Genomic DNA, 20,596 nt, shown 5'->3' on the forward strand with positions numbered 1-20,596 from the left:
AAAGCCTTTTTTGCAAGTGCAAATAAAGGAAGTTGCCACAGATCTAGAATAGTGTAGTGTATTGACAAAGATACATCAGAGCTTAATCAAGCTGGTCTGATCCGACAAGAATAATATCGTTTGGCTAGATCCTTCAATCTCAGTTGCCGCTATATAGATGACGTATAATAGTTAAACAATCCATCCAAGTTTCGGAGATTTGAGGTTACAGACCACCAATTCAACCAATGAGCATTTGGAACGTACGCAAAAATAGTCCTGCGCAGAAATTACCCCTGTTCCTCATAGTGCTGTGAAAAAAGTTCTCATCTCATTTACAAAATTTAAACAGTTTCTGAAAGGAAAAACATTTCTGTACATTTTATAGGTGCATTTTGCTTCTTGTGATCTGAAGCCTAATTTCCATAATGATTACTAAATATATCCCTACCTTGTGAAAACACTGGGATTTCCTATGCTATTTATAGACACTTCACTTCCGGTGACCAGTACTGCACTACAAGTCTGCTAACCCCACATGCCATTCTGAGGATTGTGAGCTGACATATGTAGAATCATGCTGATATATAGCCTCTGCAGGTTAAAGTTAAGGTAAAGTCCAGAGAAGCCATTGAATATTGTGAAATTAGCATAGAAGCCTATGGGAAGTGGAATTAGTGGTTTTTAGCCTTAATACATTGCATCTACCCCAAAGAACTTGCTTATTGAATTTTCATATTACAACTCATACAAATGTACGTTATGCAAGATCTTGCCGTCAATATGTAGGCTTTTTGTATCACGCTATCAGGCTTCTGGAACAGGGTTAATTTGCTTCAAAATTGAAATTATCACTACAGACGTTTTATGGTCGTCATCGTGAACTCCTTGATCGTTATGGTGTATCCATATTTACCATGAAAACTGATTTGTTCAACGTTTCACTGCTTTCCTTTCCTCTTTTTTCTACCCCGGACTTGAGTATGCATGAACAACTCGGTGGGTGTTTCTACAAAAGCAGAGGACGCTTACTCTACCGGTGCGTCTGGTCCATGCTCACAGTTTTATGTGGAGTCCGAGTTGGTCACTAACTTTTGTTACTTTGTATGTATTGTTTTAGTTACTTTATGTTCTTTATTGTGTTCGTCTGTTTTCCATGTCTGGTCTTTGTCCCTGGATAACGTTCTTTTGATTTCCGCTGTATTCTTATTTCCCTTGATCACTCTTCCATATACTTCGGGTACATTGGGTTAAAATGTCATTGAAATACACCAGAAATGAATACTTCAAGAGCAGATAACTCTTTAAAGAATAAATGACGCTTGGATTGAAAGCAAGTCAACGTCGTTTAGATGTTTCAAATATGCTTCTTACCTGAATTTAAATACTACATATAGGGTATTACTTGCATAATTGTTTTTTTTAATATAATACCCTTGTCTTTTAGAGCAAAGTGTACTCTTTCTATGGTACTACCCGTGTTTGGCATAGGTATATCCATTTATCCATTCTTTTTTTCCGATTTATATACCTACATAAGTGAACGTTCCCTTCGTCACATAAACTATGTTTGAATGAATTAAAAAAGTATATTTAATGACAATGTCAATGATTTAACGAATAATAACAAAACCTCTACACAAACGCACATGATTAATGAACATTGTTGTATTCTCGATTCAAATCACAAGTGTAAATCGTGCTTAATTCGTCAATTTTGTTAACCCGACCAAGGTACGTTACATGCCTCGGTCATATTTCTTGTGTCAATTTAATTCACTGACATACCATAGAGAAGAGTCTTCCCGTAAATAGATATCGCGTTTTGCAACTGTTCGGGAAACGATGCATACATAACATTTGATAACATTGATGAACGTTTGGTAAAATCTGCTTAATTCAGAGCATCACGAAAGTTCATAGAACCAGCTGGTGAAAAGAAAATTCAATACAATAACGACCAACATGGCCAGTAAAAGGGTCTTCCTTATAAGATTGCGTTGTAAACTCCAACTGTGTGGTATTATTTTAATCATATTTTTTTCAGAAATTGGTTTAGACGTCTTTGTCATTTTTTCATGAATAGTTAATAGGTGTATATAACGTTCATGAGGCTTTCATCAACTCAAATAAAACAAGAGATCTAGGAGTTATGTCATGTCTTTATTAAGGCACTCGAGACACTTACTTAAATTCAAGTTCCTAAAGATATCAGCCCAATATTTTTTAGAAAGTATACATTTAAACAGCTTTGGAGTGGCTTAAACAATCTCTTTACGTCATATAATGTATACCATCCTTTGTAGAAACCCTATAAAATACATTTTTTAAAACATCGTATTTATTTTCTTATCAAATATTAACACATTTTGTTCAAATCAATACAAAAAAAAAAAATATAATTTCGAAATATAATATTAACACTTAAATATTCCCCGATTCACATTCAGGGATTGGAATCCCAAGCCTGTGATACAATATACCTTTTGTTTATCTTTTGCCGCATCCCATAAACCGGAAAATGAGACGTTTATACCTCACAAGGAATGGACAAGTTGCGTTAATATAGTCAAAAATATGGTCTTTTAAAATGGACATTGATATCAACTTACCACACACTGAAATTAAACAAGTTTCATTAAAACCATAAAATGATTATTTTAACTAAGTTAAAAGTAATCATAGTACTTTTTTTCAGCAAACAATATCAATGTTTATGACGCACAGAGCGATATTGAAAAGAACATGTGGAGAAGAACACATGAGGAATTGTGCAGGAGGAATGGGAGAATGACGCTTTTAAATTTAGGAAAAAAAGGAAGTTTACCCCATTGAGGCGCTCTTTGTCAATATTTTTTGTTCTAAATCAATTTACATTTAATCTGAGATTTCATATTAATAACTTACCCAAATTCGGCCCAGATATAAAAATACAGCATGTATAAGTTTGACCTTCAAATATTGTGAATAACAAATAATGTAGCATTTATACATTACAATGAAGAATCTGATAAGTATATATATATACATACTGTGAAAATATTTAGTCACACTCGAATCACACAGCCAAAGATAAATTCTGATCATCATCATAAGGATGTTGAGAATCTTAAACAAATAATTAGATGTGCTTCAATTGTTCATCTTTTGTTTGTTTTCATTTTGTCAACAATAAAAATACAAAATACAACATTAACATACAAAACAAAGGTGTCAAAATCGTCACACTTTACAAAGAACATGGAGGCAATGCGACAGATAAGTACATATATCTACGTTAGCAATTTTAAGCTGGATGACAACAAGTCTGAAATTTCCGATTATCTAAATCGGACTATATCAGTGAATTAATTTTAAATATGTAGCAGATCATACTTTGGAAAATAAACGGTTTGAACTATTTCACTACATGTTATATCATACGCCGTATTGCGAGATTTGTGATTGAATGTGATAATTATGTCTGTCGTTACACCTCAATTCTCTGGCTCGAAGTAAAATTCGATAACATATTACAAAGATCAAAACTATAATCCTACTCAAAAACTACGACATTATTTATTTAAACATAATTTTTTTGTCATAGTTTAAGAATGCATTGTATCTTTTATGAAAATAGAGTTATATGCACAAAGCAGCAATTAATTGTTCAGTATGCTACTACTTTTACTTATTATAGAAACACATATACCGATTTTCTAGGAAATCATTTTTAAAAGCACTAATTGTGTATTTTCAAAATCTAGTGGCGTCAGGCTCGCAAGGATATAAACAATATTTCCAGATTTTAATGAAAATATATATTTTTTAATGACATTTACGTTAAACATTACTGAAGTGCATGCAGGAAGGCAAATTGAAAAGAAGGTCAGAGGAATATCTAAAAGAAATCGATTCAGGTGCAAGGTGCGGTTATCTCGTCATTTGAATCTGTAAACTAAAAGTCCAGAGATTTCTTTGATATATCCATATTTTCCAAGAACTGACTGAGACGTATTTTTAATATCATGTCACGATAAACGCCAAAAAGTGATTTTTTATCTCTATAATATTATTTTCTACAAGACAATAAAGTATTTTATTGAATCGTATCTTTTGTTCACTACATTTAATATTTAACTATTTTAGGCTTTACCAATGTAAGATCTTCAATTAGATAAATGGAAGAGAAAAAAATGCTGGCTAATTAACGAACGCTTCATTCCGCAAAAAAGCATTAGATAATAAATGTTGATATATTGCATGATTTAAAACAATCGGTCGATTGGAAAATAGCATGATAATGTATGGATTTAGTCTCTTTACACTTACTATTGTCAATGTGATGGATATTCAAAACCCCGTTTACAAGTGCACAGGTAAAAATACCTACTCTAATACAATGTATGACGTGCTACAAAGCTCTTTAGACCACAATCATGGTAAAAAAAAGTGTAAACACACGACCAACGTTTCTTGAAATCATAAGCTGCATGAAGAAACGATTAGAATCAAAATTATCGACGGGAACTAAATTTTGGCATTGTTCTACCTCTGGCTGGGCATTTGTGTCGTTAAGTTATCCTTCGCTGTCATTTGTTGTAAAACAATGCGACATAACGTGCCAGCTTGTGGTAAAATAATGATAAAATGCAGTTTCCTTGATTTATTTCTTAATTACTTCATACATAATAAGGTTGACAATAACGTAATTGTTTTCCACGATTTCAGTTTTTATGCTATGTTTTTGTTGCTATGTGTGTGATTTTAGTTACTTTGTGTTCTTTGTTGTGTATGTCTGTTTTTCAGCTGTCTTCGTTTACCGTTTATAGTCTATAAACGTCTTTGTTTTGTTTGCTAAATATTAAGTTTTGTTTATGGCTGTTGAGTTCGTGTGTTTAAAACATATCTTTCGTATAACATGATTGTGACATTCCCTTATGTGTTAACTGTGTATCTTTCATTTATTTATGTATGCAATTGAGTAAATTTGTAATCAGTTCAAAATCTAACTTTTGAAATAAAGCATTTTGACATTAAGTACTTCCGACCTTTTTTAAGTAAAATAGTGTTGACATGAAAAGTATTTCTGCATTTATACATTCATTAATCTATATATCACACAACATAATAGCATTAAAACCCATGACTTTTCAACACTGTATACGTCTATTACATATAAGCAGTTAACTCCCGACTAAAAAAAAAAATTATATATTGTTGCTGCTCCAGAAAAGATGGTACACCTAGATACAAATATATAGATCTCTTCAGAGATTCCTCGTACTATGTAAAACATAATTTCTAATCATCTTCCAAATACACATAATAAGATGTTTTATTTTCTTAAAATGTTGTAATGTTTTATCGACAACATATTTGCCTAGCGTGGTGGGCGTGTCATTTTTTTCAACAAACCAGTCGGCTTCAAAAGGGAACAAAATGTGCCCGTCTATTTGCTAACTTATTCCGTCATTCTTAATAGGCCGACTTTGTAGCTGATATGATGCGACAGAAAGAGCATCGTTTCGCTAGATCCTTTAATCTCAGTTGCCGCTATGTAGATGACGTATAATAGTAAACAATGCAAGTTTTGGAAATTTGATACATCGCATCTACCCCAAAGAACTTGCGTATTGAAATTTCATATCACAACTCATACAAATGTACGTTTGAAGTCTTCACTACAGTCATAAACTCGATCTGTACCATGAAAACTGATTTGTTCAACGTGTCATAGTTTTCCTTTTCTCTTTCGTCTTTCCCGACCTTAACTATGCATGAACAACTCGGCGGGTGTTTCTAGAAAAGCTGAGGATGCTTATTCTACCAGTGCACCTGATCCATGCTCCCAGTTGTAAGTGAGGTCCGAGTTGCTCACTTACTTTAGTTACTTTGTGTGTATTGTTTTAGTTACTAGATGTTCTTTATTGTGTTATATGTTTTCCATGTCTGGTCTTTGTCCCTGAATTACATTGTTTTGATTTCCGTTACATTATTAGTTCCCTTGATTAGTCTTACATATGCTTCGGGTAAATTTGGTTATGATTTCATTGAAATACACTGGAAATAAATACTTCGAGAGCAGATAACTCTTTAAAAACTCAATGACGCTATGGATTGAAAGCAATTCAACGTCGTTTAGATGCTTGAAATATGCTTCTTATCTGAATTTATATTACATATTGGGTATTAGTATTTTTAGTGTATTTTTGAATATAATACCCTTGTCTTATTAGAGCAGACTGTACATTTTCTATGATACTGCTCTTGTTTGGCATAGATACATCCATTCAATCGCAAGAACCATTATTGAGAATACAAATCATAATATGCACAAAATAAGCAAAAAACATAACTTGTAAATTGTTTGGTTTTCAATAAATCAATATATATCCAACTTAGATGCTACTAAAATTGATAGTCCTTGAGCCGATCAGCACAACCATTTGACGAATGGATGACCTCTGACTGACTGATTGTTGACAGATCTATACCCGAGGACGGGTGACCGATCTGATCGCAGATTTATTATGTAAAATGACAAATGATCTGTTAAAAATAATACAAATGTAAAAAAAAAATATGAATTGATGTTTTAATTTTTATATTATGTTAATATGTGCAAAATTGACCAATCGCAATTTTAGTTGCACGGACCGGTTCAGGTACTGTACTTAATATATTTTGGTGAGTTTCATTCAACGTTTGATTTATCTATGGCATTAATGTAAAATATGAATAGTTGATCAGCAGACTAACTCATACCAAGTGTTAGAGCTATCTAAAAGTAATACTTCTACATTATCTTTTTTTAACTAATCATTTTAGCAGGACCCAAATGAAACTGTAAATATTGTGGTCCTAATGTGGCCCGATTCCACCTGGACATATGTCTTTACCTGAAATTATTTCCAAACTACTTGTTATAGGGTTACTTACTTTGTGAGTGTAAAACTGGTTGTCAAACTTCAAAATGCTAAAAAATAAACAAAGCGAAATTTTAGGTGAAATTATCATTGGCTTGCTTCTTTGACATGTTCCAGTAATGAAAACAAATCAAGCCAAAGATGAATAGTGTGAACATAATCTTTTCTGTTATTAAGTTTGTGTTAATCATTTGTATTGGCATATTTTTTTAATCTCTTTATTTTGGATAAGTTTACACATATCAGAAGTGATTTTTGTTCGGTTAATTTTGTACAAATCATAATATTTGTTCACTAAACTTATAAATATATAATTTATACAGACTGAAAATACGAACCATTGTTTGTACAAATATTTATACAAATTATAATTTGAACAAAACTACAACCTGTACATACCAAATGTGTGTGATTTACCTCCCCTCCCGTCTGAACCAACCATAATCAAAAAGCCTGTTACAACGTTTGAATAAATATTCTTTGAATTTATACTTTAGTTGTTTGAAGATAAAAAAAAATGACTTTGTTAATACGGACTATTCAACCCCCCTCTTTCAATTATCCACTCTCTTACAAGACCCGCATATGCCGCATATGTACTTTTTAATGGACTGTATAAACTTGTATTCGATCAAGAGTTAGTTCCTTTTAGGTAGTATCTATATTTTTGGTATGTGCTTGTTTATCGGAAATATAACATGATATTCAGAAAAATTCACATTTAATATTTTAATGTACAAACAATAAACTCATGTTTTTTTGTTTTTGGTTTTGGTTTGTTTTTGTTCGTTTTTTCTTTGTTTTTTGTTTGTTTGTTTGTTTGTTTTTTTTTAAATCTAATTTTGCTGATTAACTTTCTTCTTGTCAGACGTCTCGCTTTCTTATTGTTTTTGGTAATCTTTCGAATCTGCAATTTGAAATACAGATGTAAGAGAAGGTTTCGTTATATAATGCGTGCAAAAATAAAACCCTGATACATATAGCTCATTAGATTTAGTTGCTATTGTAAAAATAATAGATACGGTAAGTCTGAAGATTTTTTAAGAAATTTATTTACTACAACCGCTTTAAGTTTCCTTCCTTTTGTTGTCGGTGACCGGTGTCATTAATAGAGTATTCTATTCGACTTCAGTTAATACCGTAAAAAAAAATCTCTTCACTAAACAATTTGAACATTAAAGTGGTATTTAAGTTGTAAGTTTAATCACTTTTATTGTAATTGAATCTACTATAAACTTCAAAATCATAATGTTGTTTTATTTTTTTGATGTTTTCAATTGGTTTAACCTACGAGTTCAATTAAGTTATACCTTGATTGGTCACTGACCCATTGCTTGTTGTTGAAGGTAATCGACTTATTTTAATGACAGATGTTTTGTTGACTGCCTTATTGATAACAATTACTTGATCATTCTTGTGAAAACTCCCACCAGAATAAGCGCGATTGCCCATTCCCTGTGCTTTTGGGAATTTTGATCATCTTTATATAGTCTCGGTACTCTTGTACGCGAGTAAATTGGGTCATTTATTTCATTTTGTTCCACTTGGTCTGTTCTGATATCTGCTAAAGCTTCTTTTGCCAATGAATTTGGTGTCGGGTAAAATGGTGAATCCAGGTCAAAGCTCGAATCTAAAATGGGTATAACAAATCTCATTCGATGGTGTGTGTATTAATGAGGATTTTTTAATTTTATATAATTTAAATAACTGTAAGACAACTGTAATATTGTCCTTTTTATTGAACAAACAATGTGTATGTCGTCAAAAATTGACTAATGTTTTATAATTCCTATTACCTTATGAAGAGTATCAATATTTTTTTTTACTAATTTATCAAAGCCTTCGACTTCATTAACGCTTTTGACTCTTCCATTATAGTGACGATGCATTCTTGATGAGCCATGGATAAATCATATACGTGTGTTCATGGTTACTGGAACGGAGCTTAATTAAAAAAATTAATCTTATTCTTCGTATCATCGTATCTATTTGATCGTAACTTTTTGTGACTTTTTAGTTGATTGGTCCACGCATAGTCCATTCGTTCTTCTTTTCGACATGAACGAAACACTACTCAATTAAATTAAGACTCAATGTTATGATACGCTACTACTCAATCCGTAGTCATCTGACATATCGGGAACTCTCAGTCGAGACATTTCTCCAGGATAGATATATCCACCTGAACCTAAAACCATGACATTATCACATTAATATATCAGAAATAAAATCATTTTTACTAGTGCTGTCGGAAGTTATAATTTCAACATGTGTGCAGTTCAGGCAAATTCAATCAAATAACATAATCAAGAAATTACATATTTTATATATCAAATTTCAAATGTTTTGATGGATCAAAAATTCAAAAGTGTAACGTAAATCAACTCGCTTATATAATGGAAAACTGTTATGATTGATCATGTCAATTTTTTTTCTTGTTTTTTGTTATTGTTATTGTTTTGGTTTCTATTGTTCCGTTTTTTCTTTGCATTCCATGTACTTCTTTTATAAATGATCTTTGTTTGAATCAATTAAAAAGTATGTTTAAGATGTACAGATGACTTGTCCTGTAAGGTAAAAAGGTGTGCACGATGTTGATGAAAGGACAATCAAACCAAATGTAAAAGGGGTAACATCATGCCTACAAAAAGTATTTGAACACTAAAAAGTTACACAACATATTGTGCATAGCCATTTCCAATAAATATCAATCATCAGTGGAATACTTACATTTTAGTCAAAAATATACATCTATGTACAAATGAACATAAAAAAACTACTGTTTTAGATTAAGATAAGTACCATTTGAAATAGAAACTTACTTCCTGGCAGATTCTGTCATTCCACGACATTAAATTAAAAACAGTCTATACGATATCTTTCTCCTTATTCCTATGTTTATGCCTAAGAAAAAAATAAAAAAAATGAATAAATAACCCACAATATAGTTTATTGCTTGTATTATTATAGTACACTAATTGCAATAAATACCAATGCAATGTTTTTGAGTCTTCAATATCTGTTTAAGGTCGGTAGTTGTGTACTTTTGTAATGAAAAGTCATGAGTACAATAATTGCAAAAATATAACAAAACGTAGAATCAGAATATTTTGTCATTGATTTTATAAGGAAACTTTTTACATTCACTTTTATCAATTCATTTGAAGGATGAAAAATTTTCATATTCATGTTTTATAAACACATTATCGTGGACAAATAAAAACATGAACGAGTTTCAAGAATGTCTTAAAATAAGTCTACTATTACAGTGGTCTAAAGCAATACATTTCATATCGTGAAAATATCGTTCTAAAGATATCTATAAACGTGACTTCGACTCAAGAGATGAATCTCAAGTTTGAAACCCACTCATGCTACATGTATTCCAAGTACTATGATTGATCAAGTACATTTTTTTGCTTTTTCTTTCTTTTTTTCCCATGTATGTACCTACATGTGTGAAAGTTCCTTTCTTCACATAAATTGTGTTTGAATGAATTAAAAAAGTATATTTAAGGGTTTGAAGCGGACTTGTTTAGTGACACACCACTTTGTCAATGATTAAAGAATTATTACAAAACAACTACATAAACAAAGATGACGAACGAACATTGTGGTATTCTCGATTCAAATCATAAGTCTCAAAAGTGCTTAAGTCGTCAATGTCTTTAACCCGGCCATGGTACGTTACATGCCTCAGTCATATTTCTTGTGTCAATTTAATTAACTGACATACCATAGAGAATAGTCTTCCCGTAAATCGATATCGCGTCGTATAACGATGCTGTTTTGCAACTGCTCGGGAAACGATGCATACATGACATTCGATAACATTGATGAACATTTGATAAAAACTACTTATTCCAGAGCATCACGAAAGTCATAAGACCAGCTGGTGAAAAGAAAGTTCAATGCAATAACGACCAACATGGCCAGTAAAAGGGTCTTCCTTATAGAATTGCTCTGTAAACTCATAGTTTGTGGTATTATTTTAATCATATTTTATTTTCAGAAATTGGTTTAGACGTCTTTGTCATGTTTTAATTAATAGTAAAGAGGTGTATATAACGTTCATGTGACTTTCATCAACTCAAATAAAACAACAATTAAGGTGTTATATCATGTCTTCATTAAGACACTCGAGACATTTACTTAAATTGAAGTTCCTAAAGATATCAGAAAACAATCTGTTTATATCATATAATATATACCATCCTCTTATTTCCCTGTAGAATCCCCTATAAAATACATTTTACAACAACAAAATATCGTATTTATTTTCTTCATTTCAAATACACACTTTGTTTAAATCAATGCAAACAAAATGATAATAATAATAATATTAAATAAAATAAAAATTTGGAAATATAATATTAATACTTAGATATTCCTCGATTCACATTCAGGGGCCGAAATCCCAAGTCTCCGTGACAACATCCCTTTTGTTTATCTTTTTACGGCATCCCATAAACCAGGAAATGATACAAAAAGAAAAAACAAAAACAAAACAAAACAAAAACAAAAACAAAACAAAACAAAACAAAACAAAACAAAAACAAAAACAAAACAAAAACAAACACAAAAAAACAAAACAAAAACAAAAAAACAAAAAAAACAAAAAAAGCTGGACATTGAAATCAATTTACCACACAGTGAAAATGAACAAGTTTCATCAAAATCAGAAAATTATTTTTTAACTTAGTTAAAAGTAATCATATGATTTTTTTGTTCTTTCCACCAAACAATATCAATGTTAATGACGTACAGACTGATGTTGAAAATGTATCGGGAAGAACACATGAGGAATTGTGCTAGGGGAATGGGAGAATGAAGGATTTGGGCGTTTAAATTTAGGAAAGAAGGCAGTTTACCCCATTGAAGTGTTCTTTGTCAATATTTCTCGAAATCAATTTACATTTAATATGAGATTTAATATTAATAACTTATCCAAATTCGGCCCAGATATAAAAATACAGCATGTATAAGTATGACCTTCAAATATTGTGGAAAATAAACACTTATATATCTGATAAGTATATGTATATACTGTGAAAAATATTTAGTCACACTCCAATCATACAGCCAATCGAGATATTCTGATCAAGATCATTAGGATGTTAAGGATCTTAAACAAATAATTAGATGTGCTGCAACTGTTCGTCCTTTGTTTGTCAACAATAAAAGTACAAAATACAACATTAACATACAAACAAGGGTGTCTGTCAAAATGTTAACCTTTTCTGCAAGCTTAGAGCATGTAGGCAAAATCCTCAATTTGTAAACGATAGCCATATACTTTTGTAGTATATATGATATTTGAACACATTTTTTTCTTACTTAAATAGACCAAGATATACACATACAATGAACATAAAATGCACATGGCTAGGTTCAGTGTATAGTTTTATATAACACTGTACAGAGGTGTAAGTTAGACCAAAAAAAAAAAACAAACAAACAAACAAACAAAAAAAAACAAAAAAACAAAAAACAAAAAGAAACATAACAAAACAAAAAAACAAGAACAAAATCCCACTGTGACACGTCACTTCTAATTTTACAGCCAGATAAACATTTGAAACCTTTTGTTTTGTCACGAGTGAACTTTTGTAATATATTCAAATACAAATACATTTTTTCCCAATGATATGGCTTAACTTGCATATTTTTGTTCGGAAAATGGGTTGCTATATGTCCTTTAAAAAACTTAGAACAGTTTCCAGATGAGTAAGACGTAATTGTGCAATCAGAGATACATTGCCCGATGATCAATGTGTTCAACAAAAGAATCGTCACTCCTCTTAACTAAGAAAGTGAAACAGGGGCTGCGAAATTCTATACTTGAACAGTGATATATACTGTATGTAAATTCTAAAATAAATTTCTAAGCATATTTTTCAATGAAATCTCGGTCAATGAAGTTATACCTATCAAAACTCTTAACTTTTCTACTTAATACAACATATTATTGTGTTTAACTCTAGACAAGTTCTTACACGTATATCGAAAATTGAGATGACTAACACTGAATTAATTTCGATGTAATCAACACAAATCTACATTGGATCTTGTATGGTCACCATGGAAATGGTTCCTAGCCATACAACCTGATTTATCTCACTATTTCACTTTTAAATGCCTGTAATAAGTCAAGGACATCTGTTTTCATTGATTTATGTATGTTTTAGTTTATTAGCTTTATTTACAATCATCATCTTAATTACTTAAGAAATGACTGTTATACTTTTTTGGTCTATGACGAAATAACCTTAATCACTTGGTGCCCACCAAATAAGTTGAGTAGTTATTTTAAAGTGTGTACCTCGGATAAGGAGGCTTTAAAATGTAACAGTCATTCTTTATAATTTAATTTAAGTACCAAAATTTAACAAAAAATAATTAAAGAGTTTAAGGATGTCATATTCATTACAGATTACTCATTTGGTCATGAGATAATAAACATAATTTCTGAAATTAAATTATAGAAGAAATACATTTACTTTAATGAAACATGTCTATACGCAACCCCTGGCTTGCTTTGGTATACATAGGTGTGGCCTACATTTAAATTGGACTTGTTGAGTCATCCTAATATTTAGGATGTCTTCAAAATCAACATTTAGAAAGCAAGGTTTTCGAAAATTAAGATCAAGGTTACTAAGGAAAGTATTATTTTACAAAGATAGACGCATAATACTCTACTCAGAACGTAACAGGAAACGTTGTCAAAATCAAAATGATGAATGGAACACCTATCATACATTGACACAAACACAGTTTCAATTACAAGGTATTCCCGTGATATATATGAAATTTGTGCGAATTCTTTGCATGCTTAACGAAATTGTTGTGTACGACTGCGTACTCAATGTCTTTTTTAGTGTATACATCTATGTCATATATGAATGAGCAATTATGGTGAATTATATATATCTAAACTTGTCCGGTATACTAATTTCTGAGGAACACAGTAAACACCCCAAAAAGATTTTCAGGTCGACCTCTTTGGTCTGATACAGATATGGTGATGATGTATTACCCATTAACAGTCCATTGTTTGGTCCTACATCTCGACAATGGTCATCAGAGTACTGCGATGCACTGTAAAAGATACGACTTTTTTCTTAAAATTAAAAAAAACAAGTTCCTCACTTGTGCAGCTGTATATCTCCATCCCTTGTACATGGTGTGTCTATTGATTCGCTACGCTACAGCAAGTACTAACTAATCATGAATCAGGGGTAATAGGGAAAAGCGTCTTAAACGATCTCGTAACACATTCTCTTTCAGATATCCGTGTTTGGTTGAAAAATACCCAGTATCTTTTGAAACAATAAGTAATGATTGCCTTTTGTTAATAATTCCTTTTGTTTGTGTGATCATTGGTTTACCGATTATGACACTACAGCATGCAAATGCTATTTAGTCATCACAGTAAAACCTAGGTTCCCACTAACCCATTCCAGGTCAAAAGGCCATCCCCTATGTAGTACCAAAAGCACACTGATCATAGATCTATACATTGTAATTGCATTACTTGTGTGTATTCTGAACAAAAGTAGTCAACTAAAGCTGCAAATGTGTATTTTAAAATCAAATTTGTAATTTACTAAAAAAGTGTATGAATATTGTTTACATGTGTGAGTAATTTGCCTCCATATTGGCATTGATCAGAAAAGATAACATGTGGATTTTCAGTATTATTTATTCAAGTAAATTTGGTGTAGAATTTCTACGGTCATCGTACCATTAGCGTAATGATTTGGAAAGCCATGCTTCGAAATGGTATGTATTTTTTTAAGATGACATTTGTCGCGGGAATTCAAAGTAAAACTTTTAAAAGTACCTTTTCAACATGTAAAGTAATGTAAACGTTTGAAGTGGTTAGTGAGACTAAAATTTAACCCACCATTTCGTTTCAAATGCTTGTACCCAGTTAGGACCATGGAGGTAACAGCTACTCCAGTGGTGTGATATTTATGCTGTCAAATCAAATTTGCACTTGGCTTTGATAATGAATCTGATTAGTGTTCAGCCATTTTGTTGTTACCCTTAGTTACATATTTAACTCGAAAACCGTATGATATATCTGACATCTAATTGGAAGTCCCTGGGAGAGATTTTCACAACGGATCCAATAAAAAACAAATGTCAATTCATATTTTGAAGAAGGTCAGATTAGTTTTATTTAAGTTAATGTAAAGAAACAAATGTAAACGACGACGCCGACGAGGACTACAATGTGATACCAAAAACTTTTTTGTGGTCGTATAACGTAGAACATTCGAAATTGATTTTAACGTTATATAAGCGCTGATAAATTTAAATACCGCAAAATTTGTAACCCGCAATTATACTCACTTGAAAGTTTGATCCAAATTTGTTATGTTTACAGTATTTTAGAATGGAAGGAATGTTTGAAAATGAGGACATTATCTCTATTCCAATCAAACTAAAGACTAACTTTGTTACAGTTTTAATATGGTTACACGGGCAATTGTGATTCCAACGACCTTTTTTTTAGCTTATTCAATGTTCATGACGACCTGTTTTTTCTTTTTCTAAATGAAAGTATGAAATATGAATAGATTTAAAGTTATAACAAGTATGAGATTGATGTATTTTTAAAGATGACATGTTCAGTCATAATAATTTAAACGGTGGAAAAAAGATTGAAATTCTCCATAATGCATGTTATACAACAAACCTGGCTTTGTTTATGATGAATGAGTGTAAAAATCGTTTTATATTAACTTTCAATTGCAAGTTCATATTTCAGGTATTATAAGACGAACTTGGTTGACCAATATAATCGACCATGCTTTGTGCTTTTCATATACGGTGTTTCGGAGCTTTATTGTGTTAGTTTGAAGCAACAGTCGGCAAGAATCTATAACATCATACTTGGACATTGTTTTCGGTAAAAGAAAAGTAACCGTCGTTAGTACAACTTGGCGGAGAAAAAAACCCATGACCTCCCACATTCTCTGCTTCAACAATATGGCTTTAACAAAGCATGCAAAGGTTGAAATAGCTAGGACAAGTATGGAGACAACAGCCTGGTGTAGCTTTGAATATAGTTTATGCTTTTATGCAGGACACAGTAATCAAAGAAATTTTGGTTTGCAATTAGGCAGAGTTCGGAAGGAATACAAATTTATACAAAGTTAAGGGAATGTACAACAAATATTTATGTTCTCTTTTTGGCCTCAAATCTTTAAAACAGTAAGGTCATATCACAAAACATGACAAACAAAAAAATGCGTGTCCATATCAAAAGAAGACAAAAGGCGACTTATGCGTGTAAAAAAAACCCAGTGTTTTCAAATTCTACATCTGACAGAGTTACAGACCACATAACCAGTCTTAGTATGCCATTCGGTTGTAGTACCTTTTAATGAAAATTTTGAATTTGCAAGGGTTACTGTTCTTGAATTGTGTTCATTCTAGTGGGAGATAAATGTATAGTTTTTCTTAAGAACTACAGATCTTAACACAGAAAGGATTATCAGTACGTTCAAACATAGCATTCGTAGAATAAAAAAGCATCGTTTGTTCTGTGGGTTTTCTACACCACGAATAACCTCTACCACAAACAGTGTGTGAATTTTATATGAAATGATACTAGCACTTAGATACAAATTATCACATGAAATATTCCTTACTGTTTAATAATACATATTATTGCTAGATAATCCATCTTTACAGTTACAAACTAAGACATGAAGAAAAAAGTGCGCTTTTCAATCATTTTATGGTTTAAAGTTTATATTGGATTTCAATTTGAAAATGAGATATTGATTGGAAATTTCCTGTAAACATGCATATTACCCTTGTACATGTATTAAGTCTCTGTATAGATCTCCTGACAAGATTCAGATTGCAAACTCCACATTGTGTAGCTGGATATAAAAACTGTTTGAAAGGTCGGAATACACTTAGGGAGTTTCTTGTCCACTACTTGTCTGATCTTTAAACATGGTAGAATAATCTTTTTCAATTTCATATAAGTTACCTCTTGTTTGATATTACATAAAACAAATCAAATAAAGTTTGCAAAGAGGCTATATATAGTGGTATAAATCATATTTTATAAGGACTCCACGAAAACCTGGACCAGAAATTCTGGTAGGGTAAGCGTCCTCTGCTTTTCTAGAAACACCCACAGGACGGTAAATAAAACATAAGAATATTTTTAGTATTGAATGTAGTTCACATTCGAATTGAGAAGCCATTCAAAAACATCCTAAGCTCTCCAAGGTTTTTCCTGGGGCCCGGTCTTGGCATTCCGTAGACCTACGCGTCTAAGAGATGCCCTAGTAAGAGCAGAGGTTTCATTTCAGCCCAAACAAAATACCAATGGACAGTGTCGACAATGTAGAGATAAAAGATCTGAGACCTGTACCCAGACACTGCATGCCAAAACGTTTAAAAGCTAATGCACTGGAAAGAAATTTTTTTTCCGATGTTACTTGCAAAACAAAAAAAAAAACCACATATATTTTCCAGTGCTGATTTGGTATGTAGTATGTTGGCAAAACAGAACAACCTTTCAATGATGTTATAGTGTATCCATCTGCACCATGAAAACTGATTTATTTAACGGGTCATATTTTTCCATTCCTCGTTTGTCTACACCGGACTTGACTTTTTTATGAGCAAGTCGGCGGGTGTTTCTAGAAAAAAAATGAAGACGCTTACCTTACGGGTGCACCTGGTCCATGTGGTCCATGCTCCCAGTTTTAAGTGGAGTAGTTGCTCATTTGCTTGTGTTACTTTGTATGTATGATTTTAGTTACTTTATGTTCTTTGTTGTGTATGTCTGTTTTCCATGTCTGGTCTTTGTTCTTGGATGACATTCTTTTGATTACCGTTATAACCTTGGTTCCTTTGATTACTTTCAACAGGCACATCCATGGTCATCTCAGTGACTACAAATGTAAACCACACTTCCCTCTTAGATCTGCCGTACACACTCAGGAGGATCTCCACAACATTGTTCTTACGATCATAGTACATAATAAAAACTGGTCAAAATGTAAAAGACCTTCTCCAGATGGAATAAACAAGAAATATAATTCTTTTTTATGTCTTGGTCTAAGGCTGGTACAGCACTACATGCTTTACATCAATACGCCGTACTACTATATTCTGACTTTTCTTAATTGTTTTCCACGGGTAATTCATTTCTAATTTTTTTTTTTTATAAAAAAAAACACCCCCTTTCTTATTTTCATTCAGATTCCTTATCATTTGCTTATGTGTGCCTTTGATAAAGGCACTGTCTCCCACAGCACCATTATGTCAATTATGTACTGTACAATAACCTCGCAATATACCGATTAACTAGTCTTTAAATCCAATATGAAAAGTATGTGAAAATTGCATAGTAATTAATAAAAAAAATCTTTTTACTCATGATTATGAAAACTAACAAACAGGATCTCCCTAGTCGAAGCTTTGTTGAGTGAACACTCGACGGAGAGAGAGATTCATCGATGTTGATCCTTAGTGAAATCCCATGTCTAGAATGTGTGGTATAAAGAAAAATAAAATAAAAAAAAACATAGACAAATTAAAATTACGCTCACAACAATAGAAATATTGCTTCCTTTATATAAATGAAAATTCTACTATTTCAAAACCAAACAGAAATATAAATCAAAATTGTTTTGTAAAAATGTACCCAAGTTTTCATTGTTGCAAACGACATAGTATAGTTGACCAGAATATTATGTAAGTTTCATGTATAACTTGTATCCTTCTAATGATGATGCGAGTACAAAAGCCAAATTATCCGCAAACATTTCTGAACTCGTAAGTCAACAGTTCATTTGAAGAAGGCCCTATAAAATTCGTTCTAATTGATCATAATATTTTGTAATGGAACATATTTTATGGATTATCATATTTTTTTCTTCATTTTGTTTGTTACATAAGAGTATAAGATTGATGGCATCCTTTCCAATCCATCATGTTGATACTATGCATTGGTATAAATATAACCATGTCAAATCATTGTAGCAAAAGGTTTAATTAAGGAAAATAACAAGTAAGTTTAACGGTGAAACAGTTAACGTTAAACAAGCTGAAAAATGTTTTTTTTTTCTTCTTTGAAATTTGAGTGTGATTGACTTTCGTAATTTAAACTGATATTCTCATTTATTGATAGGTAGGTCTGCGTTATATAGCGGTTTTCAGTCTTTAATTTGGTCTTTGGGTATTAAAGGGAAATTCAATGCACGACAACCCTAGATAAAGTATGTTTATCTTTTTTTTTAATTATGAAAAGTTAAACAAAATAAGCATAAATCACATGACATAGATGAATTATTAATATTTTACAGTGTATCGATTTTTAAGCATTTATGTAGTTTTTAATTTTGTTGAAGTATACCCATAATTTGTTGATCGTAATTTTGTGTCGTCATTCTGATGTATATATTTTTCAAGTATGAAGACCGCACTGATTTTCCTCGTTGTTATCGGTTTTACCGCGGCAGAGTATGGAGAGCAGGGATACACTCTAGCCTACGTTCTCCGTAACTATTTCCAAAGACAACAGTTTTCAAAATGGCTAGAGAGCTAAGCATTCGGAGGATATGGTCTTGGAGGAGGTCTTGGACTAGGCGGTAAATACGGGCTTGGTGGAGGATATTGATTGAGTGGCAGGTATGGACTAGGTGAGGAATATGGACTAGCTGGAGGTCTCGGATATGGTTATGGCGTTGCTGCCGGTGGTCTTGGAGGATATGGTGGCGGTGCTCTCGATGGCGGGGCTGGTTATGGATACCGTGGATACGGCAAATCACGTAAGTGGCCATTTTTATTTTTTTTGTACATGTATGTAATAAATCATTACGACTTTATACTTGATTTATGTTATCAGTTTATAAGATGCCGGTAATGAGAAGCACGTGTATTGAAACATATACATGTGAATTCCGCATGATTATTTATGATAAACATGTTTTAATGTTTTTATTGTTTTTATTTATTTATTTATTTATTTGTGTTTATTAAGTTGCAGTCTTTGTAAGAATCATGCAAATTCTGAAATATGTTATACACTAAAAAAGGCTACACATTTTTATGTTTGATATTAAGTAGATTTATTGGTTTATTCGGTGAAATGATACTTATACACTCCAATCCGCATGCTATTAGGATATAATTCATATTGATAATTACAAACAGTTTCTATTGTATTCTAGTGTCACTTACAGTGTGTTCTCCCTTAATTTTTAATTCTACTATGCATTCTATATAATTGTTAGCTCCTAAGAATAAGGGTTATATGAAAAGCCGCATGTTAATTTCTGTTTTCTATAAAATTTTAAACAAAATATCCAAACTAAATATATGCACAGGGTAGTTAAGGTACTTTCGGGAAAAATGCCGAAAAAAAAGTTGATGGAATTTACGGATTACTTTAAACCTCTCTTATTTCTTCCATGTTATAAATATGTTTCATTAAACGTTATGATTTAAAAAAAAAACAAGCGATAAAAATTACTCTATTTATTGTTTCTATATTTTGAATCGAAAGTAAGCATGTAAAATGACACTTAAAGCCATATGGACGAAATTCACATAAAACTGAAAAGTCCTGCATGATAATCCCAACAGATCTATATAACCAATACCTTAAGAAATGCGGCGTTAAAAGGAGTTTTAGAAAAAAGTCCTTCGCCTACGATTATTAACAA

The sequence above is a fragment of the Perna viridis genome, chromosome 12, assembly GCF_037379345.1.
Source record: "Perna viridis isolate PV_CMFRI_1.1 ecotype Kerala chromosome 12, ASM3737934v1, whole genome shotgun sequence".
In the NCBI taxonomy this organism is placed as follows: Eukaryota; Metazoa; Mollusca; class Bivalvia; order Mytilida; family Mytilidae; genus Perna; species Perna viridis.